At 56.2% G+C, this 14,292-nt stretch overlaps 1 long non-coding RNA gene and 1 other non-coding gene across 2 annotated transcripts in view; both read left to right on the top strand.

Moving 5' to 3' along the window:
- The first annotated feature begins 4,961 nt into the window (after window positions 1-4,961).
- Window positions 4,962-14,292, top strand: part of LOC121016080 (uncharacterized) — a 38,635-nt gene continuing 29,304 nt past the window's right edge. Inside the window, exon 1 of the long non-coding RNA XR_005784096.1 lies at window positions 4,962-5,324. This is a non-coding gene — a long non-coding RNA (uncharacterized LOC121016080). The remainder of the gene's footprint in view (window positions 5,325-14,292) is intronic.
- Window positions 11,657-11,762, top strand: LOC121016116 (U6 spliceosomal RNA). Its single transcript, XR_005784122.1, has one exon. It is a non-coding gene; the product is annotated as a U6 spliceosomal RNA (small nuclear RNA).

Below are 14,292 nucleotides of genomic sequence, written 5' to 3'. Positions count from 1 at the left end.
GGAAGTGACAGTAAAGTAACTCCCAGGGCTGAGGAAAGGCTACTCTGTGGGCGACTGGCTCAGTTTCCTCCCCTGCACGAGGAGGACAATGATGGTCTCCAGCGTGGGGTTGCGGGAAGCATCCAGGCCGGCCACTCGGGAAAGCTTGACGTCGGGGGCCCGCATCATGGGAATCGCTGTTATTGGGAGGTGCCCAGGGGCCGAGGTGTGAGGCAAAGAACGCACAAAGCCCCAGACGATCAGGGAGGCATTTCGTAACACCACGGGCAAAGAGAAATATGCCGAAAACCTTCCAGAAAGAGCAACGGATCAAAAGAGAAACCGAGAAGCAGACGGTCCCCGAAACAGCAAGTCGGACCGACGCTGATGCAGGCGTGCAGGCAGCCGCACGTTCCAGGCTCTGAGGAAAAACAGCTTAAAGCACGATTTTCTCCGTGGCCTCGAGCGCCCCGGAGGGAAAGGGAAAGGCACGTTCGGATGGGCAAGGACTTAAGAGCACTGCCTTCTCATTACCCATCTGTGTGTTATGGCTTCACCTCTTCCTTCCAAGAATAAGCCTTAAAAATTATCATGTCGTTTGAAGAGCGGCCGACGCTTTGACAGAATTGAAATCTGTAATCTTTTAACTGACTCACGACTGGTGAATCAGTGACTGCGCAGCGATTGAACAGCTAGCTATCCCTCCCCCGAATTGAGATCAGAAGAAGTCATACTGGGTGAATCGCTCTCTCTCTCCCTTGTGGTTTGGATTATGTGTGTTCAATTCATCTTCTTGTGGTCTTTTTCAGTAACTTTTTAAGAAGAACTGAGTGTAGTCGACACAAACGTTCCAGGAACGTCAGGTGCACAGCATGGTGATGGGACGCGGCCCCACGGCTCCACACGGCCACCTGCCACCACATGACGGGATGACAATACCAGGGACTACGATCCCCGCGTGGAACCTCCCATCCCCATGTCCTCTTCAGTCCAGAACTGGAAGGCTGGACCTCCCACCTCCCCTCCGCCCATTCTGTCTACCCCCCCCCTTCTCACAATCCATCTGACTAAATTAATACGGAAATGAGAGATCAATCAAAGAAGAGGGGAGATGCAAAACACTAGTACAGCCTAGAGATAAATCGTGTCTGATTGCTAAAAACAACGGCGATCTGGCATCAGGATCCCAGAGGACACAAATGTGGGAGAGACATGAAGGGGTGGAAGAAAGCAAAGGAATTCAGAGTTTTGTTTTGTTTGAGGGGAAGACATAAGAGACTGGTTCCTTCTAGATGTTGACGGTGATGTAGCTTTAAGTACGGATGTGGAGTATTTAGGGGTTTTCTCCAAAACAACGGAGAAGGCAACGGAACAGGAAATATTCAACATTAGAGAAGCAGCGTGCGATGAAAATACTTGGTCCGTTCGGCGATAGGTAGGAAGTGGGGTCTGGAGGAAGAAAAAAGTAGACAGGAAGTATTAAAGGGATAAAGAGGGATGACGGATGTCGGCGGGAGGTCCAATCCACTGACAAGGATCAGCAATCGGCAACCTTGTGACCCGAGACCGTGGCTTCAAACCACGGGATGCAAAATCTGATGGGTGAAGAAGTATAGGAAAAAGTTGATCTACGATCAGCACGGACTCTCTCTGAAACCCACAAATCAGGGAGATTATTCACAGTCACTAGCTGGTCACATATATTTCTGCATATATGCATGTGACATTTTAGTCAACAGACAGCACACATTATTTTCAAGCACACACGAAACAAACATTCACACAAACCGACACGTATTAGGTTACAGCGGAAATCTCAACGAACTCCGATAGGTAGGAATTGCACAGCTCAGACTTCTGCCCGTCCAGTATGGCATACCACGTCCTGTTGACCACCCTTCCCTCCGAAACGGTGCCGGACGTCATCTTTCCTCCTTAAATACACTAATAAATCGGAAAGAAAGGAACAATGAGGTCAAAAACCTAGCGAAGGCAGGCATCCTTCCCAGTCTTTGGATTTTTGCCCCAAAGGCCTTTGCTGAACTTGAAATTTGATTTGGAATAACAGGCTACGACCCGGGGCCAGGTGCGGAGTCTACCAGGGAACCCTCGTTCCCCTCGTTAGGGAACCAAAAATAACCCTTGATGCTCACTGTAAGGAAAACCACCTGCCTTTAAATTTGGTGTAAGTGCGGGAGGAGGAACACTTCCCTTGGGCGTAAATCGACACAAATGGGCTCGTGTTGATTGGGAAGTCTTGGTGGGCGGGACACGATCCTCGGCGTCGGTAACAAGTGCCTTCTGCAGTTCTGAGGAGGGTGGTCCTCAGAGTGCCTGAACCAGTGAACTCACGCTCGTGCACGTTCGAGTTACCCGGAGAGCTTTTCAACGTTTCAATGCCCAGGCCGCCCTGCAGGCCGACAGAACCTGAGTACGTGCTGGTAGAATTCGGGCATCAGTATTCTTCACAAGGTCTCCAGGAAGGTCTCACGTGTGCCAGCGTCGAGAACCACTGTCCTCAACAGGGGCAGGAGCCAGAGACTTCCGGGTGTCTGCACGCGCCCACGCGTGCAGAAGGGAGAGCGTCAGAAAGCTCAGCGGGGGTCAGAGCGGAGAGGGAGCCCCAATGGACGTCAGCTGCTGCTGTTCTGTGGCTGTTATTATGCTGGTTGATGTAACGGTTGCCGGGTTATGGTGGGAAAAGTACCAAGTTGAAAAGCAGGAAACTGCAGCTCTCTTCCTAATGATACCTCCTACTCTGCACGTGATCAGGGCACAGAACGTTTAGGAAAGGTGCCAATTAGAGCCTCATTATATTTCAACTGTCACAGTTGATAATCCGTTTCCTTCGACCAAGATACTGAGCCACAACGTCCTGTTCCTTGGGGCTCTTTAAAAAAGGAGGGTGTCATGGGGCGCCTGGGTGGCGCAGTCGGTTAAGCGTCCGACTTCAGCCAGGTCACGATCTCGCGATCTCACGGGATCTCGTGATCTCGCGGTCCGGGAGTTCGAGCCCCGCGTCGGGCTCTGGGCTGATGGCTCAGAGCCTGGAGCCTGTTTCCGATTCTGTGTCTCCCTCTCTCTCTCTGCCCCTCCCCTGTTCATGCTCTGTCTCTCTCTGTCCCAAAAATAAATAAATGTTGAAAAAAATTAAAAAAAAAATAAATGAACGTTAAAAAAAAAGGAAAAGAAATAGAGAATCGTCGGTCCCATCGAGAGAGCCCCCATTCTGAGCTAGACCCAGGGCTGAATACTTAACACCCAACACGTTATGCTATTTATTTTTCAAACCCCCTGCAAAGTAGGTGCTTTTATTGTTCACAGACTAGAAAAAGGACCTCTGTCCATGGAGGGTCAAAGGCGGGCAGGTGACTGAGCCCACACTGGACGTGGGTGTGACAGGAGCAGCCGTGCTTTCACTGTCTCTCTGCTTCCTGTGAGCAGGTCCCAGGGAACCAGGAGGGAAGAGACCGGGTGGGCTCTGACAGCTGCCATCACCTGCCCGAGGGCAGTTTGGGAAGAGCAGGACTCAGCGCTGTGACCTCTCAGAACTCTCTGGAAGCTTGGCACACACCTGGCCCCGAACATGTGAGCAGAGGTCTGACACTGGGACTTGATCTGAGCAGAAGTCTGACACTGGGATTTGTTACAGTGAGGGCCCTAATGGCAGCTGTCTTCTCTGGGCCACCAGGCAGGCTCTGTCCTCTGTGACTTGTCATCCCGCCTGGCTCTGGCACTGGCCTCCCCACCACTGCCAACGTCCCCACTTGCTTCAGCTGCAAAATCTGAAACTAGACCCAATGTGTCAATAAAAGCCTCATTTAAGTCACACACTGTGGGAGGATTAATACCACGTTTATCGACCGAATCAATTATCGAGTGAGTTCCGGGGTCCTCACACAACGATTTCGCCATTGTCCTTATTAATGGGTTTCCTCCCCAGGAATTGCGACTCTGCCGCTCACACTGGTCATACCCCGTAGCAGCTCCCGTTATTTCAGTGAAGGGCTCATTATTTTTGCATATTTCATGCTTCATTTTCTCCTGAACACAGTCCGACGTTGGCTAATTGCGGCTGTGTTGCCAGGGTCACGGCTGCCCTGCGTGAACCCTGCATGGGAGTGATGGATCCTGTCTCCCCTGGGCTAAGGGTGGACGTGCTGGGGGCAGGAGGCTTGTACACATCAAGTGAGCAGGGAGAGTGGGTGCTCCTCCTCTGGGAGACAGGTGGGCAGGGGGAGGAGTGGGGGAGGGTGGGCAGGGGTGGGCAGGGGGAGGAGTGCGTGCACCCTCCCGCCCCTCTCCAGGTGGCGCAGAGGTGAGTCTCAGGGACACGCTGGCTCTACCCCATTCCCTGCCAGGTCCTCGCGCTCACCGCTCTGGTCCCTTTCCCTCCCCATGTCCACTCCTTCACCTCCCTCAGGGACCACAGCCCTGTCCCCTTGCCCAGCGCCCTCGCCCCTTCCCCTGCCTGTACCCCCTTCCCCACGTACTGCAGCCTCAGCCCCACCCCCTCCGTCCTTCCCCCACGGTGGACCCCAGCCCAGTCCCCTGCGCCCCCGCCGGGGCCCCCACACACCCTGCACCACGCGTCCTGTCCGCCGCAAGACAAACTTGCAGCTCCTCCCTCGCCGCTCCAGAGGCCGCCGTCCCTCCCACCCCTGCCACGGCGCCCCCTCGGCCGCCCTCGGATCCCGAACAAGCATCTAACCTTCGACTGCTCCACACGGCTCTGCAGGCAGCACGAGCTCAGGCAGGCTGAGCATGTGACCCAAGCCGGCCAATCTGAGTGTTTCTCACCAGCACCTTAGTGATTGGGCGGACGAGGACACGTGACCCTAGCCGGCCAATCCGAGTATTCCCTGCCCCGGACTTCTGGGTGGGCAGGGACACGTGACCCGAGCCGGCCAAACCGAGCGAGAGGCTTGTCGGGTTCTCGCAGGAGCCATGGAAACTGTGGTCGTGTCGTCTCTCCGTGGGTCCCTCCCGTGTGTGGGGGGGAGAGACGAGCCTGGCGCCGGCGCAGAGCAGCAGCGGGAGTCCCCCGGGCCGGCCAGGCCTCCGGCCCGTCACCCCGGACCTGGACGTGCCGGTCGGGGCGGCAGGAGGTCCGTGTGCACGTGCGGGGCTGTGCGCGGTGCCGGGGCCGGTGACCTCTGTGGTCGCGGGCTGGGACAGCCGGTGACGGAGGCCGGTCGCCGCACCGTCGGGGCCTCTCGGAGCCGGTGACGTTGGCGCCGCGACTGCAGCAGCAGCAGCAGCGGTGGCGGCAGCAGCAGCAGCAGCAGCAGGAGTTTGGCCGACTCCGGTGAGGCCGGTGGGAAGCGCCAGCACCGAGCCCGGAGGTGGGCCGGGGGACGTTGGGGGCAGGGGTGCTGGGGCAGAGCCATGTGGGGAGGGACCGCGTCCCGCTCCCCCCCACTTTGTGCCGTTTATACCTGTGGGTCTGTCCTAATCGTGGATGTCAGGGTGTCCCCGGTAGGACATGCATGTTGTGGGGTGGCTCCACCCGGAAGCCTTGTAGGAATTGGGGTTTTTCTCAGAGTGAACTAGGGCTTCGGCTGAAGGAGGGGCAGCAAGACGAACAGGGGTAGGAAGGGGCTTCCAGGCAGACAAGAGCTTGTGCAAAGGCCCTGTGGCGGGAGAGGAGGGTTTGGAAGGATGGCGCTGGGTGTGCCGGGAAACACGGGTGGGTACGGCAGGGCACCATTCAGGTGAGGACGACGCCGAGCACAGCCTGTCGCCCGGAAGTGCCCGACCAGGGTGACTTTCCTTCCTGGGGGACCCAGGCCTCCCAGGCTGCAGATGTGTGGGTCCCAGTGAGCAGTCGTGACCCCAGGAGCCCAGTGTCGCGAGGCAGCTGGAACACATCAGTGTGGGCCGGTGGCTCTTCCTAGAGCTGAACGAAAGCGTCCTAGTGAGTAGGCTCGGCTCGCTCCCTTCCGGGCACCGCTGGGTTCCGTGACATCCGCGCCCCGAATTCGTATAATCTGGCTCTCTGGGCAGGAAGTAACAAGGGGAAAGTGGTTTGGACAAATAATCGTGAATGAGTTGACGGGAACACGCGTGAGTGCTAACGTGTGGTGGGCGGTGCGTGGAGGGTGAGGAGGGAGTCAGGGGCCCTTCCGTCTCTGCGGCCACTGTCCCGAGCGGTCATCCGCCCGTGATGCTGAGTGTCCCCCGGCGTCTGTTCCCCCCTTCCAAGCGCTAGCTGGGCTGTGGCCCCAGGCTAGAAGCTATGTTTCCCAGCCTTGCCATGACTGGCAGAGCCGGGTGCCCCTGTGGCCAGATGTGGGCAGTAGGGTGTGAGTGCGAGTGCTGTGTGCCCTTCCAGGCCCTGACCCGTAAGGCCAGCACCGTATACCGAGCTGGCAGGCCCGCATCGGGGACGGCGGCCCTGGCCGCCCGGCCTTGTCCCTGACAGCCTTGGAGGGTCAGCCTCCAAGCTAGACCCCACTGCCTTCGGAGAGGAGCGCGCTGTTTCGGTCAAGCCACAGCCAATACCCCAAGCTCGCGAGGCCCTCGTGTCGCAAAGCCTGCAGCCTCCCTTCGGAGCCGTCCTCACGTCTGATCTTGATGGTGGCCCCTGTGAGTCGGGGGCTCGTGGTAGCTACCGTGCTTTGCTCATAAGGAAACTGAGGCCCAGAGACAGCTGGGTTCTGTCCCAGGTCACAGATGCAGGGAGGAGACAAGAACCCAGGCCCCTGGGCCCCAGGGCACAGCTTTCTCGTGTGCAGGCTGTTGCCAGGAACGCTCTGAGTCGAGGCCGTGAGGTTGTTTTTAAAATATTTACTTGCATGAAAAATTTCTATTACCTGAAACTCATGTATTATAGATGGAATCAGTAGCTTAGGAGGAAATAAACAAGAAGAATCACTTTAATAACAAAAGCTATGCAGATAAATTCCTCATTTCAGCAAGCTCTTGGCGGTCCCGAATAAATATATCATTTTTATCAGGCAAGTGCTCTAGAAACAGCGTCTTCAGGAAATATGTCAAAATAATCTCTCTGGCTGTGCTGCTTTCTGGAGGAAAGAAATATGACAGTGGCTTCGGCACAGGCTGTCTGGACGGAGGGTGACGAGGCGCTGAACAGGCTGGTCTCCCGGCTGCGTTCCAGCCCACCACGCACAGCTCAGGGGGCGGGGGCCACGCTCTCACTTCCTGGCTGACAGTAGCCACGCTGCTCGCCCTCTCTGAGCCTCCACTGACCAACTCACAGAGCCGTCTGGGTATGGAAACTTCTTACCAGATGTGGAGTGCTGCTCACAAATCACGTGGGTCCCACTGAACGCCGCCACTCCTGCTGTTGTCTAAGTCGTGGACGGGGTGTAAGGGGAGGAGCAGAGTGGGGCCCGATGCCTGCTGTCTGAGGAGTGCGTGCGCCCGGTGCACACCTGTGTGCCTGCCCCTCTCCTGGAGGTGCACCATCAGCCGGGCCTCAGCGGTCCAACCCCAGGACCCTCCCAGCCCCTCGCCTCCCCTCGAGGAGAGCCGGTCCGCGCTGAGCCCCGGAGCATCGGAGCCCTGTTCCTTGAGTCCCTGCACCACCTCCTGTCCCTGCTCCCGCTGTCCCTGCCTTAGAGCAGGACACCATTGCTCCTGACTGCTGCCTCAGCGTCCCCACGTTCGCTCCCAGTCTGAGCTTCCCCCAGGATGAAAACTGTCCCTCGTTTGTGCGAAAACCTCCCACTGCCGGGCCACGGAGCCCGGATTCCTCACCTGACACCGAGCCCTCGTACCTGTCCAGCCCAGCGGCCCCGACACGCCCCGCCTTCCGTGCTCCCACACTTCTCGCTCTCCGGTCTGTCTGCAGCAGCCTCTCCTTTCTCTGGGGCGTCGGCTCTCCCTGCAGGGTCCAGCTGGAGTGTCTCCTGGATGTCAGGGACGGAGCGACCTCTCTCCCTGCTGCGGTACTCTCACGGAGTCCCATCTGTACCTCTCTGGCTCCCAGCACGCCTTGCGGGGCATGGTCACCCTCCTGCTGGTCCCGCCGTCTGAGGCTGGGAGGGAAGGGGCTGTGGGGCCCGCGGCCCTGCTGCCAGCAGCGGGCCAGCACCTCCGCTTGGGGACGGCCGGAAGTCAGCGTGCAGTCAGGGACCCGGGGGAAGGGCGTGGAGGTGCCCCTCCTGTACCCTGACCCACCGGATTTAATTAGAGCCTATCCGTAGCGACCCCCCTTCCCGTGGAGCTGTTAGGGTCTCTGTGAGGAAAGGAAGGAAAAGAAGCTCTTGTCTGGTGCTCTTTTGTTCTGGAAGGTTCCTGGCATCTTGGAGGTACGACATCTGATGATTAGTTGAGACCCCGTGCTTTACGTAACGCCCTTTGTGTAACACGTGCGTGTGTGTGATTCGCGTGCAGGCATGTGAGTGCGCGTGCAGGTGTGCGTGAGTGTGCGTGCAGGGGTGCAGGTGTGCGTGCAGGGGTGCAGGCACGAGTGCAGATGGGGCGTAAGTGTGCGTGCAGGGGTGCAGGCACGAGTGCAAGTGTGCGTGCGGGGATGCAGGGGTGAGTGCAGGTGTGCGTGGTGCTTCCATGCACGTGTGATCGGGTGTGCCGGGACTTGCCAGTGTCGGAGTAGATAGGTAGTCATTTTGGCCAGGGGCCCGTCACGGACGGAGCTGATCTCCCTTAATGCCAGTGTCCCTGGAAAACCAGCCTGCCAGTTACTGCTGGCCGCTCGCGCTCCCCGTGGAGGGGCGCTTGGCAGTGACTGTGTGGGACGCGCCCGGCAAAACTGCCCCAGTGTGCTGGAAGCCAAGCTGTCCCGGCCTGAGTGGCAGGGCCCGGGCTGTGGACGGATTGGTGACTGCAGGGTGGCCTGCCGACAGGGAAGCTTCTCGTCCTCCCGCTTTTAGGTAATTTGGCCTTAAAACTACCGGGGGTATTGTCTGTTGGGGAATGGCCCTCAGCAGGCCCCCTGGGAAAAGAACCATTAGGGAAGAAAATAAGGTTCCGCAAGAAATTGTGCGGCCTTTCGTTTAGCCCTCGCCATCCTCTATGGAGACTCCTCTACTCGCAGGAAGGATAGCCTCATGCCTTTGCCAGCAAAGAGGGCCTGTAAGGGAGAGACATGGATTGGAAAGCCCCACTCCGGCAACTAAGGAGTGTATCTCTGGGCACAGGTGACTTCAACCCCTAGGCCCACCTGGCCCCCCGGAGGCATTCCAGATGATGACTGAGCCTAGTCGGTTAAGCTACAGAATGGTTCATTGGTTCCTAGGTGCGTTGTCTCTCTGAGAATGTAGGAGGCGTGGGTTTCTAAGGCTTTTTCGGCCCCTTCCTGGCACCTGGGACCGAGGCAGACACATTGTTCTCCTGGCCTCATGTGGTTAGGAGGTCACGTCCCTGTCACTGTTCCCCTTGAGGTGTTGAGAAACGGAGGGCCTTTCACGAGAACAGCAAAGCAAATGCCTTGTAGATTATAGATAAACGCAGACGTGTAATGGAATAATGTAAGAAATTAATCAACAATCAAAGGGTATGCGGGAGAACTAGGGGAGAATCGCCATGTTACTTCTTAAAGCTTGATTACACATAGGAACGTTTTCCAAGTTAGGTAATGTTAGGAAAACATAGATGACGTATGTTACAAGGAAATCGCTAGCAAACATAATGCCACGTTTACTGCAGTAAATCGGCCAGTTCAACCCACTTCTGTTGTCTGTGTCCATTTTTATGTTAGTTTTAGTTTTTTATTTTAGTTTTTAGTTCCACCGACGCCGTTCTTCCTTCGGGAACCCCTGGTGACTGGAGCTGGTCTTTGGCCCCAGTGCCACGACTATGCTTCGGTGACACGGCAGGATTTAACCTCGTAAGCTCCCTGTTTGAACAGCCCTCATCTATATCTTAAATTAATGAGGGGACTCCCACGGGAACGACTCGAAGGAGATAATGATGCGTCCTCGTGGGGCTGCGGGAGCGTCGCCAGCCAAGGAGCATCTCATTTCTCGGAAAATTAAGCCAGCACGCCATTATCACATCGTTTCTAAACGAAGGAAGGACTGGACCTCAGCGTCGTGGCCTCGTTTTGGCAAGAAAGAGACAACCTGACAAGCTGTCTTGTCACACGCTTGTTGGAGCAGAACATTTTGAGGAATGTCTCTGGATCCGTTCGGGAAGAGGAGCCGGTGGGTAGGAGAAATGTCCGAGATGACCAAATGTGACGGGGCCGTTTGCCGAGTAATCACCCCACGCCCGAGCCCGGGAAGAAGGAAATGCGTTTCTGTTTTCTGCTCTTGAGCTGCGGGACCTTGCTCGGGGTGGGGAGCCAGAGCCCGTCTGCTGAAAAGTCGTGAAGCTCTGCTCGGCCGTAGACGCTGGTGAACACGGCCAGGTGAAGTCGACCGATCCTGCCTGATGCACCTTTACCCCATGACAGGCCCTCTCGGGACGGCCTTCCTGCCCATACGCCCTCTGTCTCCCTAGGAACTGCCCTCCTGACTCGGTGGCACCCCGCAGCCTCTGCTGCCCCCGGCGAGAGCCGCTAGGCCCTCCGGGGCGGAGTCGGCCTGTGCTGGGCCAGTCAAGTCTGTCCACTGGAAGCGGGGACTCGGGAGCCCAGCAGGAGCTGGGGGCCTTGGCCCACTTGGTGAACACCTGCCAGCAACCGGCCCCTCCTCCCCGGGAAAGAAGGGGGAGGAGGGAAAATCTGGAGCCACGCTTTGAAGCCTGACGGTTCTGGGTTCGAATCCTGGCTCTGAATCTTGAGACCGATCCCGATCTTGTGACGTTGAGCGTGTGACTTAACCTCTCTGATTCCCATTTCCTCACTTGGAAAATGGAAGTTTGATAACAAGGAAAATTGTGATTTAAAACAACTGTCATGAAACCTGTCTTGGTGGCTCTGAAACTTGTCTCTAGAGTAAGTGGACTTTGGACCAAACATCAATGAAGCGTCCTCCCTCCCAGGGAAGTGGACTTAGCCTCCGGTCAAGTCCCTCCGGCAGCAGACGAGCTCAGGGTCGAGGCCCCTTGTGTCTCGAGAGGCTCCACCGATGGCCGTTGTGTTGCCCGTTTTGTCCCATCCCTCAGCACCCCATCCCCTCCTCGACGTTTCCAGATCCTCCAGGCTACAGGCACATCTCCCGGGTTCTCCCCTCCCCATATGTCCGCCTTCTGGCTCCAGTCTTCGCTGAGTGGTTTCCAGGCACATCTCGCTGCTGCGTGCAGGGACTGTCTTCTGTTGAGTGATTTACTCCCTCATTTGTCCGGAGCACGTCCTCAATCAGCTCCCTAAGAAGGCACACGGGAGGGGAGTCTCTGGCGTCCGTTGATACTTGAAGGTGCCCTGACGTTCTCCTAGCATTTGATAGTGTGGATGGTCCAGAGGAGTGTAGAGTTTTAGGACAAACGTGATTTTCCCTTCTGTGCCTTGATGGTATTTTCCCGTTGTCTTCTGGCCTTCGGCGAGGCTGCAAAACATTCCTGGTGCCGGGTTGATTTGTTCTATTGCAAGTGAATTGTTGTCTGTTTTCCACTCTTTTTCTGGAAGCTTTCTCTCCAGAGCAAAGGTCAACAATTTTTTTCTGTCAAGGGCCAGATGAGAAATATTTTAGACTTTGTCGGCTGTATGGCTTCTGTTGCGACCGCTTAATTCTGCTGTGGTAGCACGAAAGCAGCCATGGACAAGGCACAAACGGGCGTGGCTGTGTTCCAGGAAAACTTTATTGACAACGTGCATGCTTGGGCAGCACGTGTAATAGAATCAGAAGGACGCAAAGAAGATTAGCATGGCCCCGTGCAAGGATGACGTGCAGATCGGTGAAGCGTTCCCTATCACAAAAGCCTGACAACTTCATTCACAAAAACATGGTTTGCCAACTTCTGCCTTATGTCAAAGGGCGTTCTCTTTACCCTTGATTTTCTTTTTAAGTTTCTTATTTATTTTGAGAGAGACAGAGACAGCACGGGTGGGGGAGAGGCAGAGAGAGAGAGGAGAGAGGATCCCAAGCAGGCTCCGCGTCGTCCGCACAGAGCCCGGCGCAGGGATTGAACTCGCAAGCCGTGAGATCGTGACCTGAGCCGAAACCAAGAGCCAGATGCTTCACCCGCTGAGCCCGCCAGGCGCCCCCTGTCCTCGGTGCTTTGAGACTTCCCAGCGAACCGTTTATGGAGTGTTCTTGTTTTCATCGATTACGCTTGAAAACCTGGTGAACTTTCAGTAGAGTCGTGTCGTCCAAATCTGATAAATTCCCTAGCTTTCTTGAAAAGGTATCTTCTCCCTCTGCCTTCTCGGAGCCCTGCTGGTTACCCTGCATTTGCAGGGCCTCCCAGACTTCTTTGGTTTGCCTCTTATTTTCTCAGCTCACCTTTCTGTCACTTTCTCTTGTTAATTTTTATTTAACTTTAAGTGATCTCGACACCCAGCGTGGGGCTCGAGCCCACGGCCTCGCGATCGAGAGTCACACGCTCCACTGACTGAGCCTGCCAGGCGCCCCGCTGTCTCTTTTCTTTTTGTAATGTTTTCCAGGCTATTGGATTTGACTTTTTAACAGCCTTTTTACATGTTTTAAAAATACTTTTGGCCATATATTTTTAACCTCTAAGGGTTCTTTCATGTTCTCTGAGTGTTTAAATATTGTAGAATAGTTTTATTTTATACAAGATGCTATGTCTCCTGGATTCTCCCTAAAGATACTAATTAGGGTTGTTGTTGGTGGTTTCTCATCTCCTGTTTTCAGAATTATTTCTAATCCCTTAGGTGTCAGCTTTTCTCTTTAATGATCTGATTCCTTCTCTTTTACGTTGCAGGGTTTTGCCCCCTTATCTGGTGTGCTGGTTGACAATTATATCGAGGTGATTTGTATTTGTATTCAGAGTAAGCCATGCACAGTTGCACTTGTGCTCTGCGAGTATGAGGAGTGCTTGTTAATGGCGGAATTTGCACTAGACTGGTCACAAGGAGTTGCTTTTAGAGCTGCGGGGCCCCTGAGCCCCAGACGTGGAGGTCTGTTTTTCTGGAATGGGGCGGATTTATAATTTACCTACAGATGTTTGGGCATACCACCTTGGGCTTAATTCCACTTCCCTTGAGCGACAGTTGGGCTTAGTGACTTTGTTCTAACGAACAGAATACGGCGAGCGTGACCGCGCGCGACTTCCGATATTAGGTCCTACGAGGCATCGCAGTTTCCTCGTTGTTCTCGCGTTGTGACGACACCCGGGCAGCCTCCGGAGAGTCCGGGCGGTGAGGGAGCCGTCCAGGATGCCGACCCTCCGGCCCCAGGCGAGGCTTCAGATGATGCAGCTCTGGGGCCCGTCTTGGCTGTGCCCTCATGAGAGACCCGAGCCGGGACCCCCCAGCAAGCTGCGGTTGAATCCCTAGCCTGCACGGGCTGAAAGATAACGAGTTTTTGTGGTCGTGAGTGGCTCTGTTTCGGGGTAGCGTGTATAACGTGTATGCAGCCATAGGTAACAGCGCAGGGGCTGTGAACTTTCCTTGGGGTTGACTCGCCGAAGTTTCACCTAGATCTGTGTACCTGGCTGCGAGGTTTTCGTCCAACGGTTGGGCCACGTATTCTGGGTATAATCACGGCCACCCTGCTCTCAGCGCTGTGTCCCATTTCCATTTCTGGGTGAAGTTTCTGAGGCCCAGCCTAGGGCCGTGAGGGGAGCTCTGATTCCTGGGCTGCACCTGTCTCCACGTACAACCTCAGGTGTGGTGTCCGCCATGCTGCCTCCTGTTACCCCGCGTCCACCCGCCTCCCCCCACCCTGTTATCCTGTGTCCACCTGCCCCCCTTACTCCACATCCATCCGCCCCCCCTGAGTTATCCCACATCCACCTACCTCCCTCCCCCCTTACCCCAGGTCTACCCGCCCCTCTTACCCCCAGTTATCCCGCATCCGCCCCCCCTTACCCCACGTCCACCTGCCCCCCCGCTTTACCCGTGTCCACCCCCCCTTACCCCACGTCCACCTGCCCCCCCTTACTCCACATCCATCCGCCCCCCTACCGAGTTATCCCACGTCCACCTGCCTCCCTCCCCCCTCACCCCACGCCCACCCGCCCCCCTTACCCGCGTCCACCCCCCCTCACCCCACGTCGACCTGCGCAGAGGGGAGGCCCAGGTGGCTCTTGCTGAGCCTCCTGCCTCCTCCCACGAGTCAGGTATGCCAGCGTCTCCGGGTGACAAACCGTTGCTGAAGGCTGGGAGTCTTAATGAAGCAGTAACTTTAAGAACGTGAGTGGACACAAAGGCACAACCAGTGCCTCCTTGATTTGCTTGTGTGTCTTACCTTCAGCAAGCGCGTGTCCCGCGTCTTGTGGACTCGCAGGGACTCCGGCACCCCAGGGGCCCGGAGGCCCCAG

Source organism: Herpailurus yagouaroundi, unplaced genomic scaffold (genome assembly GCF_014898765.1).
Source record: "Herpailurus yagouaroundi ecotype Mexico unplaced genomic scaffold, PumYag 208, whole genome shotgun sequence".
Classification (NCBI taxonomy): domain Eukaryota; kingdom Metazoa; phylum Chordata; class Mammalia; order Carnivora; family Felidae; genus Herpailurus; species Herpailurus yagouaroundi.
The sequence above is the reverse complement of the archived record's forward strand: the minus strand, read 5'-3'. Positions and strand labels throughout refer to the sequence as shown.